The sequence below is a fragment of the Anser brachyrhynchus genome (assembly GCF_964034855.1).
Source record: "Anser brachyrhynchus genome assembly, chromosome: 1".
NCBI lineage: Eukaryota > Metazoa > Chordata > Aves > Anseriformes > Anatidae > Anser > Anser brachyrhynchus.
In genome coordinates, this window is record NC_137694.1 from 23,379,996 (window position 1) to 23,403,271 (window position 23,276).

The 23,276-nt window shown below is 35.7% G+C and overlaps 1 protein-coding gene and 1 long non-coding RNA gene across 3 annotated transcripts in view; one reads left to right on the forward strand and one right to left on the reverse strand.

Annotated features, from left to right (window-relative positions):
* The window catches only part of LOC308187605, a 141,406-nt gene extending 134,121 nt beyond the window's left edge, over positions 1–7,285 (reverse strand). For both annotated transcript variants that reach the window (XR_013944818.1, XR_013944819.1), the window contains exon 1: positions 131–7,285. This is a non-coding gene — a long non-coding RNA (uncharacterized lncRNA). The remainder of the gene's footprint in view (positions 1–130) is intronic.
* The window catches only part of POT1 (protection of telomeres 1), a 137,784-nt gene that overhangs the window by 5,692 nt on the left and 108,816 nt on the right, over positions 1–23,276 (forward strand). The gene's annotated exons all lie outside the window — the stretch shown is intronic.

Here is a 23,276-nt window from a genome sequence, read left to right on the forward strand (position 1 = left end):
TTTATAATCACTTCTTAATCTTAAATGTTTATTGTTATTTTATTTATTTATTTTTTTGCTACAGAGAATTCATGTCAATAGTCACTGTAAGAGGAGAATTGAGATGTCTGCAATAACTCTGTTTTCTTACCTGCAAAGAGATCTCTCATGTGTCCCAAATCTGCCAGTAAAACTCTTCCACAGCTGTTGACTTCTAACATAGTTGTCACTAATGGTTCAGTCACCTCCCCTTACCAAATGAGCTGGTATAAATAAATTAGCAAGCAGTATGTCCACTTGGAGTTGCAAAAAGGCAGAGGGAGATCCCAGGACTGCCAGGTTACTGAGGGAGGACTACACAAGCAGGCTCTGTGCCTCGCTGTGCTGCAGTGTCACCTCTGCCTGCCCTGTGACCCAGGGTGCAGGGAACAGGTGGTCAGACTGGCAATTAGCAACTCCTCATACTCAGGAGGGGATGAGTCTGTCCACTGGGGCCCTGCTGTCGCAGAAACCTTGCTGGAAGGTAGAGACATGGGCTTGCCCAGGTGTCTGACCTGCCACCCCCCTCTGAAATCTGCTTCTTCAATCCAACAGCTTGGGTTGAAGGAGGCTTCAGAGATCTGCAAATATAATTGTACACCAATGGTATTCTCAAGGGACCAGGTTTGGAAATCCTGTTGCACCAAAACCTCTGTTGCAGCTCGAATTTTTCATGTTCTAAAGTGAACACCTAATTTAATTTTTCCTTTAGTTATTACATAGAAATCTTTAACATTCCCACACATGAAGCTCAGCCTGTCCAAATCCAGCCGAGTAAGATGCTGGCACTTTAAGATAAAGTCCAAGCTAGACAAAGCAATCTTTACTCTGAGCAGCTCGCAGTAGATAGGTTGGTCAGGTCAGGAATAGCAGCTGCAGCAATTCTTAGATTTTTCAATTTGAAAAAAGTATAGGCTATTGGTTCTGCACACACTAGGGTTTTGTTGTTGTTGTTGTTGTTGTTGTTTTAAGTCTCGAAAGGAATGCAGTAGAGATTTAATGATGTCTCTGAGCTTTGCAGTAGGTATTTTAAGGTCCCCATTGCCCCGATGTTTCAGCATATGTCCAGCAGCTACTGGGTGCAATGCTACTTTTTTGACATTTGAGTGCTGGTTAAAAATAGCAGTTTGTTGGCTCAGAAGAAAAGGCTGTTTGGCTGTGATGGTGAGCCAGGGGATGACACATGCCAGTCAGCTGAAGAACTGGAGGTGAGATCCTAACTGAGTTGTGCCTAACTGTGAGAATTGAATTGACAATCAAAAGCCTAAAAATGTATGGCCCTGACAGGCTCTGAGGGAGAAGAAGGTGGCTGATATGAATTAGTGAAGATGAGTACACCAATGAAAATCAGTATCAAAGGAGAGGGATGGGAGTCCTTCCCTCCGTCTCATTAAAAAAAACAAGTTGTAGATATGGTGCTTATGTGAGTCTGGGATGCTGGCTGCTGTCTGGAGTTTCTGTGGCTAAATTCTCAGATCAAGGCAGACAGAGAGGACAGAAAGATAATAGCTTCCTAGGAAAGCTGGCTAGTGCTCAGTAATATTTCCTTTTCAAAGAGAAATGGGAGAGTTTGGGGTAAGGACAAATCCCTCTGCAGTTGTAGTGACAATTCTATCTTGAGAAACGCTGAGAAACGAAGTAGCACTAAAGCTTTTGGCTCTTTGGTACAGAGGCTTTCTAACCTCCTTATTGAAATTGGTATGGAAAATGTTAAGATTACAGTCTCCAGTAAAACTGCATTTAGAGTCAGGATCAAAATGATGTTACTCTAATTGCAGCACTGCAGGCACAAGAACTGATCAACACAGCCTAGGGGAAGCAATTGCCCTTGTGAGGAGCAGCACCTATTTGGGTGGTGAGGGGGCTGAGAAATACAGTAAACAGTCTAAAAATACTCCGAAATTGCATTGCAGAGTTCACTGAAAGTGCCTGAACATAGGCTAGGTCTGTGCTTCTTGAAATGCCCCTGCTTGTCTGTGCTCCTGTAGCCGTTGTGGGTCCCAACATGAGCTCTGATACTACTGTTGCTGGGGGTGATTTGGAAACAAAGCAGGGGCTACAAGAATGCAGAACTTATCTCCCATATTATATTATGCAGGAATTCATTACACCAATTTTTTAGATTTACATAAGAAGGAAGATTAAATTATCTGTGTGATGAAAGAAAGACTACATCTCCCATGCAATCCCTTGCAGCTCATAAATATCTACATTATTCTAGAAATATGGCTTTTTCCACTCCACTTCTTGACCAAGAAGTGATGGCCAAAATCAGAAGCTGAATCATAGTTTTTTGATTTTACATATCTCCTTCCTTACCACACAAACACAAAAAAAAAAAAAAAAAAAGGTAAAAATGCAAGGAATTTTGAAAGCAAGTTTTAACTAGGAGGGAAGTCAAATTATTTTAATTAAAAAGTTTGAAAAATACTACAATTAAAAATTGAACTCCAATTAAAAACAAATTGCAGTCATTTTTCTTTAGTTTGTTTACTCTTAACAAACCTAAAGAATAAATTCAAAAGGAAAATAATCCTAAGGACATCAAAGTATCCTACACAAATTCAACCCTTTGGTAAACATAAATATAAATATAAATATATACACACATACACTCAATGGCAATATGTACATTTTGAGAACACCCTTTGGTTTCTTCCAAACCAAATTTTTGTTCTTCAGGATTTAGCCATATACTAGAAAGAACCTGGGAACTTGATTTTGTCAAATATTCAAGTAGACCCACCGCTATCAGGAGTGTGGTTGTATATCTTGTTTACTAGAGGAGTGTTAGCTCTAACAGCAGGAAAAAGATTTCCCCTACAGGACCACAGGACAGATTTTAAATTCTCAGTTCAGACTGCATCTATTTCTCAAACAAAAGATATTGCAGTACAAAAGTAAATGAGAAAAGGTCCTGCAAATCAAAGTTGCTGCTCTTCATCTTGTGTGTGGGAGGACTGCCAAGTAAATGCGATTCAATAGGCCATTTGCATCAGCCTGGCTTATATTTCCGCTGAGGGAGGCAGGAGTTTGGCAAGCTGTGTCAGCAGGTTACCTTTCCATTGTGAAAAGGCAAAGCAGCAGCATGCTAGGCATAATGAGACAAATGTTGTGCGTTCAGTTCTCCAAAGTCTTTTCTTGCTAAAAGAAAAGAAAAGAATGGCCTACATTAACACTCTGGATATGCTTCTTGTTTACACAGCCTTGTCAATTGTATTCTCCTCATTGAGGTGTTAAAGGTGCATTTGTGAATGCATTACACCTGACCTGTGAACCAGTCTTACTGCTTGTGTATTTTATGTCATAGAAAAGAATATGCTAAGAGTATGAGTGATCATTGTTTGTATTTCATACTATGATTGGAGTGAAAGTGGCTTAGTTCACTGGATGGAAATCAACTATACCTGGCTGCTGTAAAAAGAAAGAAGCCAGGAAACAGAGGGACATGGGGGCAGAGGTACATGACACAGAAGCATTCTGGTTCAACAGCACAAGCTGTTCCATATCAAAAGAGGATTACTTGAACCGGAAAAAAAAAAAAAAAAAAAAAAAAAAACTGTGAATTCTCTACACTTGTAAAAATCTATGAGCCATCTACAAAGCACAGTCATCCATCTCCAGCAGTTGCCGCAGACAGCAAAACTGAGGCAAAAGAGCTGCCTGAAGTGTGCCTCATAGAAGAGGGAAAGGGGATGACATGGGGACAGGGTACCTTCAATCCTAGGAGCCCATCATTGTTGCTGCAATCACTTATGAAGACCACTGGCATGATATGCAGCAGCATCTGATAAGGCCAGGGAGGAAGAAAAAGGAAAGACAGTGGACAGTGTGCACACACTCTACAGGATGCTGCAAGTCTGGCTCAGTGGAATTACCCGAACTCTCTCTGTCCTTAGAGATTCATGCTCTACTTTTGCACTGACAATTGCTGGCATCTTTCTGAAGACAAATGAGGGTAACTTTAATATTTTATTTAGTTGATACAGTAGTTTCATACATACATACAGTCATCATATCATTAGCACTGGTTTCTCCAGCAGCTCTAAGTGGTCTTATGTCTTTTCCTCCACTAGTGCTGGTAGAGTAGCCTTAAGGCTGATCTAAATTACCACTCTCCAGAGTTGTCATGGCAACAGGAACTGGCTGAGCAAGCCAGCATTTTATCTTTTCCCAGAACATATTCTGAACACCGCATTCAGAACAGTGATTGCAGCTATGCTATCTCCACGGGCTTCCCTTCTCTTGTAGAGCATCCTCAGGTGCCCGGCTAAATCAGCCTCATGCCTGTTTTACAGCATGTGAGTGGCAGATCTCTGCCAAAACAGTTTCCAGGACCTGCTGTACAATTTTAGTGATGTCAGAACTGTCAGTCTACACTTGGTATATTGACATGAACATCATATTTCAAAATGTCCCTTCACTGCAACTTGCTAAACAACCTGCAGATTTTTTAAAAATACTCACTCTCCTGAAAATTCAATTCAAGTGTCAAATGACCCTTTTTTGTCTACTTTCCAGAAGTATTGAAATGAATCACTCGTTGCAAAAGTTCTTTAAAAGATGAGGAAAAGTAAGCAATGTGCAGGGAAAGGAAACCTGGCGAAAACAAAAAAATCTGAATTCATCAGCGTACTTTCTAGAAGCTCCTGTTCCAGATAGCCATTCTTTGTACAAACTTGAATATTGTTTATAAATGTTGTCCAAGTTGTGTGTTTCTGCAGCTGGAATTTGTCTGCCCTGAAGGATGTAAGATACTCAGAGAATGAGGAAAGATGAGAAGGGTCATCCTGGCTTTTTAGGTAGCAGTTTCTGATATAAAATGGTGTTGAGTTTGATACAGGGAAAACAGAGCCCTGTGTTCTGGCCAGCAGATCCTCTTCAAGGAGCAAGGTGCTGACCAAGGCCTTTACTTGGATTCCTCATGCTGAAAATCAGAAGGCATTTCTACAATTTCTACAAGAATTTCATGGATAAAGTTCTGCTGATCATAGTAAAACTGGGCTAGATTAAGCTTTAGAGGCTGGGTTGGATCAGTGGAGAATGGACTTAGATTTGGCTGTTTACATGTGATCAATGAAATGGATGGCATGGAGCTGAATGTCAGATGACTGTCAGCTAACGGTATCTAATGAGCACTCAGTTCTGATGATTCAGACATTTTTTTTTTCTGAATTGGTAAGTGGAGAAGAACCATACATGATGATACCCAAATTACAATTTTTAAGGTGTCAGGGGGATGGAACTTGTTTTCACAGGCTGCACGCCTGACTTATACAGAGAATACCTAATTCAGGGAGAAATAGGTTTGGACACACTCCTAAGACTAAGGTTTGCTTCTACTGTATGCAGCATTTGTAATATTTAGAAAATATTAATTAATATTTAGAAGAAATTACACATTTTCATCTTATTCAGATAATACATTTCATCTCCACGTTCGAGAATTTGAATATCTGAATCCTTGCAAACAAAGAGCAATTATCTAAGAAAATGATCTTGCAGGTCATTTTTCTGCCTCACATCCAGTAGTAATACAGTCTTTGGTTACTATTCCTGTAGTAGCTTTGTTTCAAAATTACTCTCCTGACAATCTGTGCTCAAATATAATTGTTACTGCCAAAAACAATATAGTTATAAAACTTCTTGGGAAAAAAAGCAGAAATATTAACAGTCTTTATGTTACTAGAGCATTAAGACTCATAGTCAAGTTTTCACTGTACCCAGAATAAAGTGAAAATACTTGGAATCTAAGCACTATACAGTGCTGGTCAAGCCTACCAGCAGTGATATAAACTTTATCATCCTTGTTCCTCTGTATTAAATATCTGAAAATATTTTAAAATTGCACATCAAGAATTGTCTGCCAAGAATGGCAATGAATATTCTCTAAGGGCAAAACAAAGAAAATTTCAAGCTCTCTGTAGAAAAATGATGTACCAAAATGCAAGCAAACAATTTTATGTGCATAGCCCTTCCAGAGAGAGGAGGAGGAAGAATTACACAAACATACTTTTAACTGTCTAATCTCATAAATGTGGTAGCTTGAAGGAGGAATGTCATTACTCATGCTTACTTTCCTTCAGAAACTTCCATCTCATAACAAAGCACATCAACCCTTTACATTTATGTGCACAAGAATGATATTGTCAGACTTCTGCTGTGCAGGAAGTTCTACCAGTGTATCTTGCTTTTATTGGTTTGTGGGTTGGGAGGCTGGTTTGATTAGTTGCATACCAATTTATTAAATGAAAAAAAAAAAAAAGAAAAAAAAAAGTCTTCCTAGTTTTCATTTCATAACAACAAAAACAACAACAACAAAGAATGATTGTCACTTACAGCTAACTTCTAAGTGGCTTACTTATAGACTGAAATGCAAATTCTAATTGCCACATCCATCTAAAACCTGTCCTTTTTCTCTCTAGTCCTTTAATACAGAAAATAGCAAGTTATCTATAGATCACCTGATGACTGCATTTTTTTGTTTTTCCTGGAATTTGAGACATTCACACTTTCTATTATAGCAGTCTACAGTGTAAAACAAACGAACAAAAAACTATAATGTGCCATAGAAAATTAAAAAAAATAATAATCTTTTTTAGAGTCTCTTGAGAATATACTTGAAGATCAAGAAGGTATACAGGAAAAGCAGGAATCTTTGTTTTTTTTTTTTTTTTTTTTTTTTTTTAATTGTCTTGGAAAGGGTACACACTAGGTACTCATGCACGTATGCATGCTCACAGCTGTATGTGTACATGCATGTGTATATATATCCATATGCATATGTATGTGCATATATATCAGGCCCTAGTTTGTCCTTATCCAGACTAAATGAAATGGGAGGAAAATTTCTGAGGTCCTCTAGGCCTGCTTTATGCCTATGCAGGCCTCATTCACATACTAAGACAAGTGAAATGCTTTGTAATATAGCATCCTGGAAGGGTTTGTGCAAACTACATTCTTATTCCTTTCAAATTTATGACACAAAAGCTTAACTTGCTAGATTCTAATATTAAAGAAATTAAATTATTCTATGGATTCTTCCCATGTAATTTTACAGTTTTCTAAATATATTGAGAAAGTAAATCTTGGCTGATTCCAAGAAGCGAATGGTTCATGGAGTTATTTGACATCTAAGAAAAGCAAATGTTTCTGCAATCCAGAAACACAGACCACAGGGACTGAAGCCTGAATCCTCCCCAGGTGAGGTGACAGCTCCCAGAGACATGAACACTTGTGTGATAGTCCATCATCCTATTTTCATATATTTTTAAGATGATCTGTAAATGAAGAGAGACAAAGTGCTGGATGGCAGACTGTTATTGGAGATTTCCCATCTTGCCTGCTTCAATGCTTTGTTTAGAAACTGACCCTTATGCCTGCTTCAAAATCTGTTTGTTCTCCAACTTCGTAACAAAGGTAAATGTTCCTGAAAGCTTGTTAATGTAGTCTCCAATTAGCCTATTTTTTTCAGGGTGGTGGTGGTGCTTAATTTAAAGCAAGAAAAATTTAAATTAATTTAATTTTAATTTAGAAAAAAAAATCCCTCAAGAAACATTTTTTTCCGTACCAAAAATTAATTCATAGTTATTTCTATTTATGAGACAAATTGTCTCATAAGATATGAAAGGGAGGGGATATGGAAAGTTTTTTCCTAAGAGCAGATTCCTGACATTTTCTGAAGGATTGTGTAGCCACGCAATAGTGTGACAGTGAGTATAGTGACAAGAGCAACTACAGCCCACGTGGAGGAAAAAAAAAAAAAAAAGGGGGCAAAATTTTCAGAGTGCTTTCTGAAGCCTCCCTTTTACTTGCACACGCTGACTTCTGACTTCTCCAACTGCATTGACTCTTTTCCACATAGAATATGTAGCTTTCTGCAAAGTCACTCTGGAAATTTACCGGTAGCCCTGAAAACTGGAAGAGTACCTCAGCAATGCAGCCGATGTGTTGTTTCAAGCAAGATTTTTTTCCTAAAGAGTTAAGTATTGCATTAGTTTCAAAATACAGAGGAAAATTAACATGATGATGGTTCTGCTTCCATTTGAAATCAAAAGAATTTACACTACAAATTTCATCTGAAGCAGAATCAAAAACCAGAATTTGCAGTTTGCCTAAAACTTTTTCTATTTGACATATTTCAGTCTTAGGACTGAAAATGACAAATAAACACTCTCTAATCCTCTGCCACTTCTTTTATGTTAACCAAAACCACAGATTCTTATACCTCTTACTTCACAGGAATGTTCAAGTTACAGCAGTCCATGAAAAAGTTCACTGCCCAGGTACATCGAGCATCAGAAAAGAACATCTTTATGCTGTAGCAGTAGAACATCTACTTTTCAAAAGCATAGCTTTCCAAGTGCCTTAGCATAGCTTTCCATTACTATGCCAGATTTCTGTAACTGTTTAGTCTGGAGAAACACAGAGCCAAGAAGTTCATTGTAAAGCTGGAAAGGAGAAATAAAAATAACATTGCACATGGAATTTCAATCAACAAAGGTAAAAAAAACACCTCTGAATGAGCTAATTGGGTAATGTCTTGGGAACTGGCACTGCATAAAGGTAAATTAAAAAGAAAACGAAGAAAAAGAAGAAAACAATAGAAGGAGATTTTTTGATGAGTCTTCTGCGTACACTAGAGGTACAGAATCTAAGTCCAATGATGCTTTAAGCATCACAGCTCAAATAGTTTTAATGATCAGGAGCCTCAATTAGTTGTTTTTATTACCCTACTTTAATCCATAATAACTGTAACATTATTTGCATATAAAATATCAAAGGAAATAGGCCATTGTAAATTGACACGTATACTTTTTAGTAGGCAAAATTCTTCTGAACTGTGAGTTTAAAATGCAAGTAGAGCTATTTTTATATTACCTATTTTCTTATTTACTTTTTTCTAGAATAGAGTGGAAAACCTCTGGAGTCAGTTATTTTAAGCAACAGTTTCTGACAGGTTGTGAATTAACTTGGATTGCAAAGTCACCTTGAAAAGCTCATCTCACAGTTTTATACAAAAGGAAATACGGAATGAAATACTCTGAAAAAGGAGAGGGGGGGTGCTTTCAATAATTTTTCTTCAATATGGCTGTTAGAAGCCTTTCAAGTTGATATACCCTGTTGTATGGATGTGCTGTTCCTCTACTCGACCCCTTCAAAACACTACAGAACAGTGTGGATTAATTGGCTGGGATTCGCTTGTCTAAACATCAATGTCTACGGAGACTTCAAATGCCCAAGAGAATCTCCATAGGGCTGGTAAATATAATATAGTTCCTGCAAGACTCACATCCCACCAGTGAGCCATCTGGAATTCAGGCAAGATGCTCTGGGCTGTCTAAAATGTCACTAGATACTGTGTTCAGGCATCTGAATCCTGCCCATTATCTTTGCTAAATAAGTCTCTGATCCTGCATGTCTCTCACTACCTTCCAGATGTAGACTTTGGCAACATTAGCTGCTATGATTGTGACATATAGAAGATGATGTAAAACTTCTGCAACAGTTTCCTGAGCAGATGGGAGTGTCTAGACATAACTTCCCTATGTAAAATCTTGGGGAATGGGAGAGGCACAAAAAGACTAAAGGGTAATGAACTGAAAACAAGCATTTACATATATGCATTTATAAATATAAATAAAATGTAATTTCCAAGTCACTTGCATGGATCACATCTTACTTGATGCATTCAGTCAACATGTAATTCCAATAACTTATTTCTCTGTGTTCAGTACACAAAAATACATACAACAGTGAAATATCCACTGCTTTTTAGAATACTAACAGAATTAGTCTAATATGGCTGTGAAAATATTAAATCAACAGAATATTTAAGTCAAAACAAATTGAGAGATAAATGATTTGATTTTTAAAAAATCACATTTGAAAAAAAAATCATTTAAATATCAATTCAATAGAAATATTAAAAAGCTGTCTCTAATGATGTATGTATTTAGAGAATGTAACGAGAATCTAGAAACTGAGATAATAAAACTAAGAATTCTGCATCTAGAGTTTCTTAAACCATGCTACCCTTGTTCTGAGAAGTACTGTTGCAACATACTTTTGGTAAAGCGTAACCATATTGCCTATTTTGTTTATAAATAAATATGCTATATCAGCACATACTTCTTGCATTATTATTATTATGTTAATTAATCAGTATTATTATTAACACTACTACGACCTTAGTAGTTAAAATAATTAGATAAATTAGTAAGTTTGAATGTCTTATTACCAATTTCTAATTCTTTTTTCAGAACCAGCACTGATCAAAAATTGGAGATTGATTATGAGAAAAATGAGAAAATTCAGAAATTGCAAATTTTTTTTAGAGTTTTAAAAAGAGTCACTAAACCCAGCTTTGGGGCTGAATATAGTCTTATAACCAGTAGAAAAAGAAAAGTTTATAATTTATGTTTATTACATGCTTAATGCCACAGAAAATTTCTTTTAATAGTCTGGAATTATATGTTGCATTTTATAAAAGATCATATTCAAATGATCAAAATTGTTTGTAATAAGCTGGTAAAACCATTTCAGATTTTCACAGAATAGCCCAGGAGGGTTTAAGATTTTTCTTCTGGAACTGTCCTTACCATCAACGATATAAATTTTCGAAGCTTATACTTACACAATTAATACCCACAAGTTTTATTAGTCAACATCTGTGGTATGGCAATAATTCCCAATATTTAGAAAGGCAAAATAATTGCTCTCTCATACTTCTATAAGTTATAGCCCAGTGTACATTGACTTTTAACAGCTACTACATAATAACTGCACTTCACAATATAAGTATTTACCACAAAATGGTATATATTAACCAAATTAGACTGTCAGAAATTTTGCTGTAGGTGGTTTTGTTTTTTAACAGACAATGGCAATGCTAATGTGAATACACAGCTGTTGAAAACAACAGCCTTCTCAAGACAAAAATTACTTCATTTTTACTATGTTCAGTAAGGTTCCAATGTAAATGCTTAAATTTAATTAATAATGGGAAAAAACATAAACTTGGACAATATGCCTTTGCTGAAATGTTGTTTCCTAGCATCACTTTACCTTATTTTGCCACCTGTTGTGAAAGACCTTATTTTAGCAAGGCAGGACATCATTACTCAGGTTCTCTGTATCATGTAAATAAGTTATGTTAAAACAGATGGGAAAATCCAGTTGAGGCTAACTTTTTTTTTTGAAATCATGTCTGTAGGGTGATTTCTTTATTTGTCGAAGTACCACCTTCAAAGTGAGAAGGACTGCCCAAAACATATGCAGTGATTAGTCTAGAAACCCACTGGCTCTAGTCCAGGAAACTCATCCTTACAGAGGAAGACCAAAAGAGAATTCAGTGCAGATTTCCAGCTCTAATTGTTACCTCATGGATGAGTTCAGGATAAATATGCAATATATTCAGCACATCCTACAGTGATTTAAATGTTTCTGATATTATTATGCTCATTCCAGCAAGGATAGCAATCAAATTAAACTTCTATGAGAGAAGTAGAATGCTTTTTTTTTTTTTTGTCTTATTAATAGCCACATGATGTAATAGATATGAAGACTGTGTTTCTTGAATGTTCACCCAACCGAGAGGGAACACAAAGGGACCACTGCAGTTTTAACCAAGTCCTGGCAGAGGCTGTGATTCCCTTGGGCCAGAAGGAATCCTACCTGATGGCAGAATGACAGAACAGTGGTGTTTTCTGCTTTTGCTCAGTATGTAGATTTGTTCATTTGTGACTGCGGACTGGTTGTTAAACCTCCTCCTATGGCTGTAATCCTTTGCACTCAAAGTCCTTTTTCATCTCTAGAACCACAGCTTAAAGTAGCTATGAGGTAGCTATGCTAGAGCCAGTTCAGACCTCACTTCTGATCAGGCAGGTGTTTAGAGGCTGGTGACTGCCATGTGGATAAAAGGAGATTCTGAGTAGTTAAATTGCTTGTTCTACACCCTTAGAGACAAGAAAAGACATTCACCCGTCAAGGTTTTGTTCTGTTTGAGTTTGAGTCTTTATTTTTATTTTTCTTGAAAAAGCGAATTCTTGAAAAACAAATTCTTAGAGAGTAATCATCCAGCTCTTTACTCGGTTAAGGTAAAGGTAGATCTTAGAAGTAAAAGCTGAGCATATGCTAACTTTGACAGGAGGAAAACTACAGATCAGTCAACAATCGATAGCAGAGTCCAGCTTTCTGCATTTGAATCCTGTGAGGCATCGTTCCCAGAAAGAACTCCTTGGTTTGCTTCTAAAACACCTCCTTCCTTGTGTTCCTCCTTTCTTTGAAGTAAATTTCTTTCTCCTGCCTTTACTGCTGTCACTGATAAATTATATATGTCCTTGTGTTCTAAAAATTCTGCATCAGCCACAGTAATCGAGCACCACTTGTTCTGTTTCTTGCTGTTGTATGAAGACTCAGGCTTTCAAAGCAATTCTGTCACCTTGAATGCCTCCCTACCCCTCCACTATGTTTGCTCTAAAGAGAAGGAATATCCTCTTCTCTGTGTGCAGGAATCAAATCAGCAAGTGCGAGTGCTGCTGCATTAGTCCCTGCACTTCTTCCACAGCAGAAGGATTTTCCATAGTCCAAGATCAGACTTGGGAAAATCAATCCAATTAATCAGTGTATAATTACACTATAAAATTAGGGTTTTCTCCTGAACTGTTTGAATCTGCTAGAGTATCCAGCTTCTCTCCGGCAGCTATAAGGATCTTCATTAGCTGATATTCCAATAACGTGAAACACTGGGGAGAAAAAAAAAAAAAACGAAATGTGCACTGAGCTGGCAAGAAAGAGTTTATTGACCCTAAATATCATCTCATGGTAACCAGCTGAAGTCCATGATAAATCCAGTGATTTACAGTGAGTTTACTGCAATTAATGAAATTGCATAGAACAGCCCCATAGTCGTAGAAGTAGAAAAGTTATATTTTCCTGTAGTTGTGCACAGCCTAATGAAATCAATACAATCATAAGAGTTGGAAAAATACAATGTCTGTCTATAATCATGCAAAAAAGGGGGAAGACCAAGATAATGGAAATATATTTCCCTCTTCCTCAGGAAGATAATGAACTTAGTCTTGTGTGGAGACCAAGTGGAACATTTTTTTAGCAATTCTAGGAAAGATTTCCATGTTTTTCTGCTCAAAGTTAAGCAACTAAATCTAAAGGCACCTGCACCTCACAATATAATGCAAGTCTGAAGTCTGTTAGAGGTGGATTATTGTAAACAGGAAAAGTCAAAGAGTAGTTCTTTGAAAAGAGGAGGTTAAACGAGTAGTGTCAATATCCATCTATGTATCTGTTGCTAAGGACCCAGAAAGCCTAGCAAGTGAGTTTTTTAGCAGATTCAAATTCCACCAAAGTCAGTAAGAGTTTTTGCATTGCCCAAAGTAGGCTCTATACCAAGTCCAAACTGAGGGAGAAGAATGCACTCAGATAGCCATCAGTACAAAATGCTTTAACTTTGGAATCAGTATCGTTTTGGATGTACAGACTATACAGTGTTAGTGTCCATGATACTGGCAAAACGGATGTGACCTTTTTCAAAATACAGCCCTAGTCTGGCTGAATAAAATGTCCTTTTTGCTGCTGACTTCCCAGAGGAAAAGAGAAGTATGTCTTTCTTTGCTTGCAAACTGTCAGTCATGCTGCAGTGAGCACAGACATCGTGAATCACTCTTCTCTGAGCTCTAATCTCTGTTCATAGTGACAAATGAACCTTAAAAATCAGTACAGTCCTGACTCCTGAAATCTTTTGAGAGTTATTTTTTAGAAGAAAAAAATAGTATATTAGATGCTTAGGATACTAAATTAGGGGACATAAAATTACAAGTATGTTTAAATGACATGTTAAAGAGTCTGCACCTGGAATGTTCTCACAGCCCTGTAACAAATATGTAAGCTATTTCCAAAATATTAGGACCATGTTTTAGGTTACCTTTCTGGTCTTATGGAAGTCTAGCTCTTGCCTTTTGTAGGCGACCACATGATGTGAAGCAACACAGTGCATATCTCTTCTGTGTGTTAACAAATGATGCCTTCTCTAGAAATGCCTTGAACTTTAGTAAAAGGATCAATAACTTAATGTACTATACCTTCCCAAAAAGGCTGCTATCTTCTTACCTAGCTAGGTTCACATTTTGCCACTAGTTTTTGTGGCAATAACTAGCTATTTCATGAATTTTCCTGGTCTGCAGTCTTCTTCCAAAGAGTAATAAGAGGTCTGCCAGAGCGACCGTCCAGAGCATGCCAGAGGTAAACACTTGAGAGAAATTAATATTCTATTTATAGAAAATTTCCTTGCTTAATGTCAGAAGAAATAATTATTCTATAACTGTTTATCTCTGTCAGGGGATCCACCCTACTCTGCAACAATACTATGAATTTTGTTTTAGCTTATATTTTCAACAGCACCTCAAAAAATCACCACCAACTTAAACAATCTCCTCCTGAAATTTTTCACTGATAATTTTAATGGTGACACTGAACAATGCTGTAACAGAAGAATACTAGTACTAATTAACCTGCAGATTTGCTACTGTTGTAACTATTTTGGTTGGGGGAAAAAAATGATTAAAAATAGAAATAATTAAACCACTAAAATGGCACAATTCTTGTTTGTGAACAGCTAAGCTGGAAGAAAAACATCCCTGAAAAGCACTCCTCCTCTTGCTGCCTTTTACAGTAATTTAACTGCATGCTCAGCAGATGGGTTACACAACTTTTGCCACTATAATCACTGTTGTACAACTCAGGTATAGGTAAAGAAGGAATTAGAAAAACGTGTTGTTTTTCTCTTCTCCTCCCAGTTTGCTGCTTGAATTTGTTTATTTCATAGCATGTTGTCTTTATTTCTCTTATGATATGGTCTTTCACAAAGGCAGTAAGAAAGAAAAACTAGTTCTAAAATAAGATTAAGTTGATGAATAAGCATTGGTTTCCACCTAAAACTACTACTGATACCAATATCAATAACAAAAACTGCTTTTAATTTTTTTTTTTTTCCGGATTTGACAAGCCATTGATTTTATAATACCTTTTCAAATAAACAAAGTAAATAAAGAATAAACTAGTGAAATCTAGCAGATAAAATGAATGCATGGGGGAGGGTGGATTTATTTTTATGAGAGATAACAGCAGTATTCATGAAGTGGGAGAGATGCATGAGAAGAATAACATGAACCTTTTAATTACAAGGCTTAATACTGGCAAACCCTGCCAAAATCCTTCTATCATCTGTTAATCAACCTGCAAGATATCTCTAGTTTGGGCAAAGGGAAGAAAATGACTAGGAAAAATGGTAAGGTGCTGCACTGTGCTTGAATTTTAAGCATAGGGCTTAAAATTCAAGAAATTGTAACTTTAACCTCCTCTGAGTAGGCTCTTCAGAAAATTACAGGAAAATTTAACTATCCAGCAGAATAAATTATATGGTTGTGTAATTGCAAGGAGATTGATATAACATTACTTAAGACACTACAAGAGGATGTGTCAGCACAAATATGAAAGCCATAAGTAATAAAAGACTCAAATAATAATATACGCACTCTCCCTGTCATCATTATGCACCATCATTTACGGATGGACAGCACCTGCTTTCCTGCTGAGTTCTCTGGCACGCGTCCATTAGGCGCATTTGCTGTCAAGTAAGTATTCTCCTGTGTGGTAGATGTGATCCTTTCACTGCTACTCAGAGAAACCTATGGAGAAGATCCAAAGCTAATGGATGTTTCAGAAACTGACTGCAAAAATAATCCTAAAAAGAAAGAAAATTAAAAAGATGTCTTTTAAAAATTTCTCTTTAAATTCATTTCAGAATTTGAAATGCAAATGTGAACTTTCTTTTCATGATACTGGAAAACAGTGACAATCAGAGCAGAGGTGAAACCCATAATAACAGTGCAGATTCACAGCATATGGCAGAGGGTGCACCTGGAAAACACATGTGGGTGCAGGACGGTTGTCAGAACTTCTGGCTTAAACTATAAAGTGCATAACCTCCTCTAAACTCAACAGAGAGCAAGCAGTAGTTAAGCTCTTCATTCAGTGCTCTAACTTCCTTTCTGAAAATGCCCAGCTTTAAATGCTAGGAGATATTTTTCTATTTCCAGTGACTTGAGAGGGAGCAAAGGTGCCAAAATAGCGTATGTGAATCGCCAGCCTTTACCCTGAGTGTATGCCAGAGCTGTGAAAAGCTTTTAAGTACATCCACAGGAACACGATACAAAGAGGAGAGGACAAAACTGGTATTACCTTCCACTGCTAAAGGCTTTGCAAAGTTATTAATCCATAGAGTATAAATGATGTGTTGTGACTGTTGCCAGGCTAGAATGCAAAAGCTTTTATTATTTTATTAATTTCCATTAAAAAATAAACATTTTTCTCCATCAGAAAGAGTGTCAAAAACACACATGCATGCACACACATAATCACATGCACAGATTTTCAGTTTTGAAATTAAGGCAAAAAGTGACTCTCAATACGATCCAGGCTGATTTACAAACTCACTGAAATGTATTAACAGGATGATCACATAAGCAGATTATTTTTCACACAAACAAATCTTTTCTTAAAATAGAAGAAAAAGATGATCATGTCATGCCAAGCAACATGTGGAGGTCTAAATTTCTGCAAGCACTATGTCAATGTGAGAATTCTTCAGTGTATTATTCATTCACTCTCAATAACACTCTATGATGAATGATATAAAGTAACATAATCTGTATTTTATGATTCCTCCATCTAGACTTGACACTCATGGAAAGGTTACTTCAATTTTAAGTGGAAAATTGAGATACAGCATTGGATATAAAATAATAACAATGTGTTTTTCACTTTCCAGGCTACAAGGCTGTCTCCCTAAAATTTGAATTTCATTCTTGTATTCTGTTGTGTTCATAGCTTATATTAAGGAAGCATGAATCAATGATGTGCATAGAGATTCAGTCCATTTTTATTTTTTCACAAACTCTGTTAATAAGATTTCTGGATTCATTGTGACTAACTTTGTCTTAAAGTTAGATATGTAGTCTCACCTCATTTTTCTTCTCTCCTTAGCCAATACAGTAGGAGAGACAAAGGGATACCTTTACAGGCCTGTTTATCTCATTTTCTACTGTCACCTGTCTTAGGTGGCTTATGTCAGGCAAACTGAAACCCACCCATTTTGCAGTTGTCAGGGGAGTCAGTGAAATAAGTTTAGTCTGATAGCCATGTAGTTCCAGAGAGTCTAGCTATTCTACTGAAACCCTGAGCATAGAAAAAGGATTTTTTTACTTACTTTGCACATTTGCAATTCCATATATTCTATACTAAAGGGCAAGTTCTGTCCTATTCAGGGATGTTAGAAAAAATTTAGAAGATGGAAGAAGAAAGTAGCTTAAAATGTAAGATTAAAATTAATGAAATATGAAAATATAGTTAATTTAGTAAGCTGTTTTTCAGTTTTACAGCAGAAGACTTATCTTTACTTGCTTTAAAATATAATTACTAAGTATTAGTAAAAAAAAAGAAAAGAAAAGGAAAAGAAAAGGAAAAGAAAGGAAAAGAAAGGAAAAGAAAGGAAAAGAAAGGAAAAGAAAGGAAAAGAAAGGAAAAGAAAGGAAAAGAAGAGAAAAGAAGAGAAGAGAAGAGACGAGAAAAGAAAAGAAAAGAAAAGAAAAGAAAAGAAAAGAAAAGAAAAGAAAAGAAAAGAAAAGAAAAGAAAAGAAAAGAAAAGAAAAGAAAAGAAAAGAAAAGAAAAGAAAAGAAAAGAAAAGAAAAGAAAAGAAAAGAAAAGAAAAGAAAAGAAAAGAAAAGAAAAGAAAAGAAAAGAAAAGAAAAGAAAAGAAAAGAAAAGAAAAGAAAAGAAAAGAAAAGAAAAGAAAAGAAAGAAAAGAAAGAAAAGAAAAGAAAAGAAAAGAAAAGAAAAGAAAAGAAAAGAAAAGAAAAGAAAAGAAAAGAAAAGAAAAGAAAAGAAAAGAAAAGAAAAGAAAAGAAAAGAAAAGAAAAGAAAAGAAAAGAAAAGAAAAGAAAAGAAAAGAAAAGAAAAGAAAAGAAAAGAAAAGAAAAGAAAAGAAAAGAAAAGAAAAGAAATAATTCCTAATTTTTTTCTATGTAATTTCTTATGCTTTTTGTTTTCAAATGACAGCATCATGGTTTATTAAAAGAGCTCCATCTTCTGGCAACTGATCCTTCATAGGATCTTTCATAGATGCAGAAGAAAGGCTTAAAATCATTTGCAGAATTTAATGAAAAATTGATTCTGAGAAACTGATGTCTGGAGTTGCACTCCACAGAGACTTTGTGACATTTTTATTTTAGAGTAATTTGTTACTTGTTAACTTTGATTTCTAACCTTCTGTCAGGAATCTTAGTGGTTATTGAATTAAAATAAAAGGGCAACATATTAGAACAATTCTGAAGAAAGGAACTAAATGCATAAGCTGACAGTAACAAAATCACAGAAGGAAAGACAACTTGCTATCTCCTTTTGTGTTGGGTCAGGCTCCTAGTTTTGGTCCTCATTAAAAAACAACAAGAAGAATTAAAAAAAAAAAAAACACTGAAAATTTAGTTTGGGTTTTCAGAGTGAACAGACACACACCCCCAAAACAAGCAAGCAAGCAAACAAACAACAACAAAACAGAGAGAAACATAAGAAATCCATTCATTCATATGTTGTCCGCCTACCTTCCCAACTCTGTATTTGAAGAAGATGTCAGTGTCAAAGAAGCCATCTTCTGGCATCTTGCATATCATTTTTTAGCACGCTTCTCACCCTTGATGTTATTACTAAGAGGCTTAGCCTCACTTGTTTTGCATTTTTTTAAGGGGGTATGTTGCAGAAAAAGTAAGTTGAATGCCAGGCTTTTCTCCTGTGTTCTGCGAATGATGGAATATCTACTTGATGTTACAGCATAAAAGATCTGAGGAGAAAGCAACTTAGGGGATTCTTCACTCCTCTTCAGCACATTTATAAACAGAATATTGAAGACTTCATTGCATTAACAAGGTAAGGTTTGGTTCACTGAAAAGAAATGTCTTCACATGAAGAATAACCAGAACAGTCGCTAAAATACCAATTTCCAAATTTCCATTTTTGTAATCAGCCCCATGTGAGAACAGATCACCTGAAAATGGAGAGAGGCCTGACTGTGGAATCAGTTCTTCAGAGACCTTTGAAACACTTTGAAACTATCCAATAACTTGTAAAAGGAAGGTTAAATATGTTGAAGTTTGAAATGGAATATCTGGGATATTTCTTTTTGCAGGAAAATGCAAAAACAAGCAATGAAATAGGAATGTGCCTTTGTTTTATAGCCATTTCATCATTAGTAATTAATTGCACATTCTGAAAAATAGTATAAAAGGTCTGTTTCAGTTAAATATTTATTGACTATTTACACTGCAATAGTATGAAAAATGAAATCATGAAGGGACAAAAGGTAGCTTATGTAATCCATCATATTTTCTTGATTCTATTTTTCTTAGCTTTATATTAACTTTTCTCTGAAGCTGTAATTGGTAGATTCATTAAAAAAATAAAATAAAAAACATCAGCCACTTCTCAGTGACACCTCTAAAATCATATTTAGACAAATTACTTTATTACTATACAAAGATATTAAAGTAATATCTTTGATATTACTTTATCAAAGACAAACTGGTCATAAACAAAACTAGTCTGGAATTCAGAGGAAAGTTTTTAAAATCAAAGCAGTAAAGTCTTTCAGTCAGTGCTGTGATTAAAGTATATCAGTGTTTCTAACTTCAGCATGATTACACTTGTAGACCCACATGCTGGTAATGAGGGTTATTTAAAGTAGTCTTGTGAAAACTGCATTAGATTTGGTAAAAAGTGCACTCATTGCTAATGCTGAGAAATAGTCTAATTTACACTGATTGTAAAGAGTCCATCCAAAGAATATCAACATCTGAAACCCCATGTACCTTCTGCAGATGTTGTCTGCTCATGGCTTGACCCGAAACACCTATGCAAAATATGGTATGTTTTTACTCAAGCCTGAAGGGAACAATCATGGAAGATCACCTAAAAATATAGTGTCTTGAATTATCAATAATCAGAATACATCCTTGTCACTATTATTATTAAAGCCAGAGTTTTCCTGGCTAAATATATAATACTCACAAAAAGCTCTCTGAAAACTGAAGGAGCTCTCACCATTCTGAGTTTTACTTAGAAAACTTGAGAAATCAGGAGTAATGAAATTCTGACCTCAATTTGCTTTGCAGCTGCCTTCAGAAGTCCCCATTTATTCTGATCAGTTATTTTCATTTGGGGCTTCGCTTAAGACCATTTCCAGAAATTGTGTGTATACTGCATAGTAGAAAAAAGTAGAAAACACTATTAAAGCTGCAAATTATTCACTGTAGGATTCTCTAGTATCTAGTTATTTGTTCGTTTTATAAGTTGTACTGAAAAATTTCTTCTCTTTTCACCCAATGATAAGTTTCATTAAAAGTTTGTGGAAAAACGATTTAGTTATTTCTGATTACATCAATGATGGAGAAAAAAATCCATATTCTTTTATGCATTTACAGTCTTTCAGACAAGTGTGCTTAAAGAAAAAGAATATCATGTAGGGGTATTTCTGTTACATATTGGCCGTGTTCATTTCCAAAAGAAATTTGTTTTTGTTTCATGAAGTTATGAAGGTCTGAAAACTGAATACCAGTGACATACATAATCATCTGGACAATATCGGTGTAATGAAGAAAAGACATATTGTTCTAATAAAACCTTCATCCCAGAGTATATAAAGCATTCAAGAAAGATCGCATTCAGGAAATTTAGATTCCACTCTTGTCTCTGTTGGGTGATCACATGCTTGTATTTCATTTTCCCTAATTTAGTTTCTCCCCCTGATAAATGGTGATAATGTAACTTCCCTGTCTAGAGAAAGTTCTGCTTAAAAAACATGTCAGAACATACCAGTACTTCAATGGAAAACCAAGACTGCAGGAACCACATCACAGAGGTCCATCTGAGTCTATAACTACAATATTTGTCAGGTCCTCTGAAATCTGATCATCATTCCTTAAGTGAGGTTGATCTGCAATAGGGTTTCTATCTGCTGCATTCTAACCTGTTTACACTGTCCTGGACATAGGCATTCCCTCTTGCAATTTGGCTTGACCATGCCTACTACTGTGGAGCCACCTGTGTCTAGAGTGGGCAGCTCTAGATTAATTGCAGAATAATGTATCATAATAAATACATCTACCATGAAGATTCAATCATATGGTTGTTTACGCAGCCAGAAGAGTGGGTAGTTTAGTATTCACATGGCTAAAAATCAGGAAACATGACATCTTATAGCATACATTAAAAAGCCACATGCATTAGGAACCAAATTTCATGAAAAATGGTGTTGCCACAATATTAATAAGAAAGAGATAAATATACAGGCTTTTCATAAATCACATTTAATTGGTTGTGCTTTTAACTACATATACAAATATTTTTAGAGGCAGAAGGGACAGCAAGCTCTCAATTTATTATTATTTTTTTTCACACAAATGGTCTCCATGAAATATTTTGTGGTGTCTTAATACAACATATCTTTTCTAATCTTCATTGCTTCTAAATTTCAAAGTGACGGTCTGAAGGTCTACCTTCCTCATTTTCCCATATTTTGCTTAATATAGTTCACCTATTAATTCCTTTTTTTGAACTCTTAAGGTGTCAGGGCAGAGCTGATGTAGCAGTCTCATGAAGGTGAAGCTCTACTACACTGCTGTGCCCCAGCCAGAACCTGCGAACCACAGGAACATCACACACACGTATTGAACTGGGATATTGTGAATTCTTCAGATATGATCAACAAGGAATAGTAAATGAAAGTAATACACATGAAGTGACATGCAATCTTCCTGTGACACTAAAAGTGCTTTCATAAGCCTGCTGTACCCAAGGTAAAGTGAATTTCCCTATAGAAAATATAGGCGAAATCAAAAAAACAGTTTCACTTTTAATATTTACACAGAACAGGCTTTCCCAGACTCTTCGGTGGTACTAAGGTGTAACTCATGCTTAAAACAAGTATATGATTGTTCTCTGCAGACGGATGTGGTGTGAATGATTGAGGGAGTTTAAGAAACTGGAAAACCATTATATTTTGTTGAGCTGCAGTACTATTGCTTGCTACTAGAGACTGTGATAGATTTCTTCTGATTTGTATATCTTTGTTTAAATGGGCACAAAGTCCTAGAAAGGGATTGATTTGGATGTGTTTTACATTACTTTTTATTGTCATGCCCCACCTTCATTTCCAAGGTGCTGCCAAGAAGATGTTTAGAGATCTCGACATTAGCGATCAATGCTGGAATGTGACAAAAAGACAGTAAAAAGAATGGAAAAACTGTAAAGGGAATAATCTTCACACCAAATAAACAAATAGAATCCTCTCAGAGAAACCACACAATGTATAACACCTGCTCCAGGAAAATCATCCCAGCCAAAAAGAGGAATAAACCTTTGCCCTGCATAGCCTTAAAGATCAACACCATGCCTAACATCACACATATTCCTCCACGCTTCAGAAACAATATAACAGGGCCACCTACTGAGATTCAGCATCTCTTTTCCATAATATTTATTTCATCTGTATTACTGAAGCAGCATAATAAGGGCAAATTAATCATAAAAGCTCCGGGGACTTATTTCACAGTGTATCAAGCAATTATATATTGAAGGTGATGAAATAATAGTATCTTTGATGTAACTTCCCACATAGGACATGCAAAAGAAACCACCAGAACCTAGATAATAAAAAAGAGAAGAAAATTAAGGAGAAAAATAATTATAAAGGAACAGCCAAAACTACATTGCTCTAAAGTTCTTTCATTTGCATTCTGAAAAGATTGAACCTATTTAGGAAAAAAAAATAAATAAAAAAAAAACTAACAAAGACCAATCATAAAAGGAGGAATGAGGGGAAAGGCTTATTGCTTTTATTAAATAGGAAAGCCATATAAAGGATTAACCCTACTATTCATTATCCCTATTATAATATACATGTATAATTTAATTCATTTTTGCTTTCTGTTCTCTTCCTATCCCCCCCAAAAAGGAGCTATATAGTGAAGATAAACTGATTAAAAATACACAGATGCTGCAAGTAAAATGTTGCATATCTGAACAAAATAAACATAAAGCTGATGCCAAGAGAAAATATTAATTTGTCAGTAAATGTGTAATTGTAAGTGGCCACAGATTTGGCAAGGAGACAAAAAATATTCACACAGTGGAA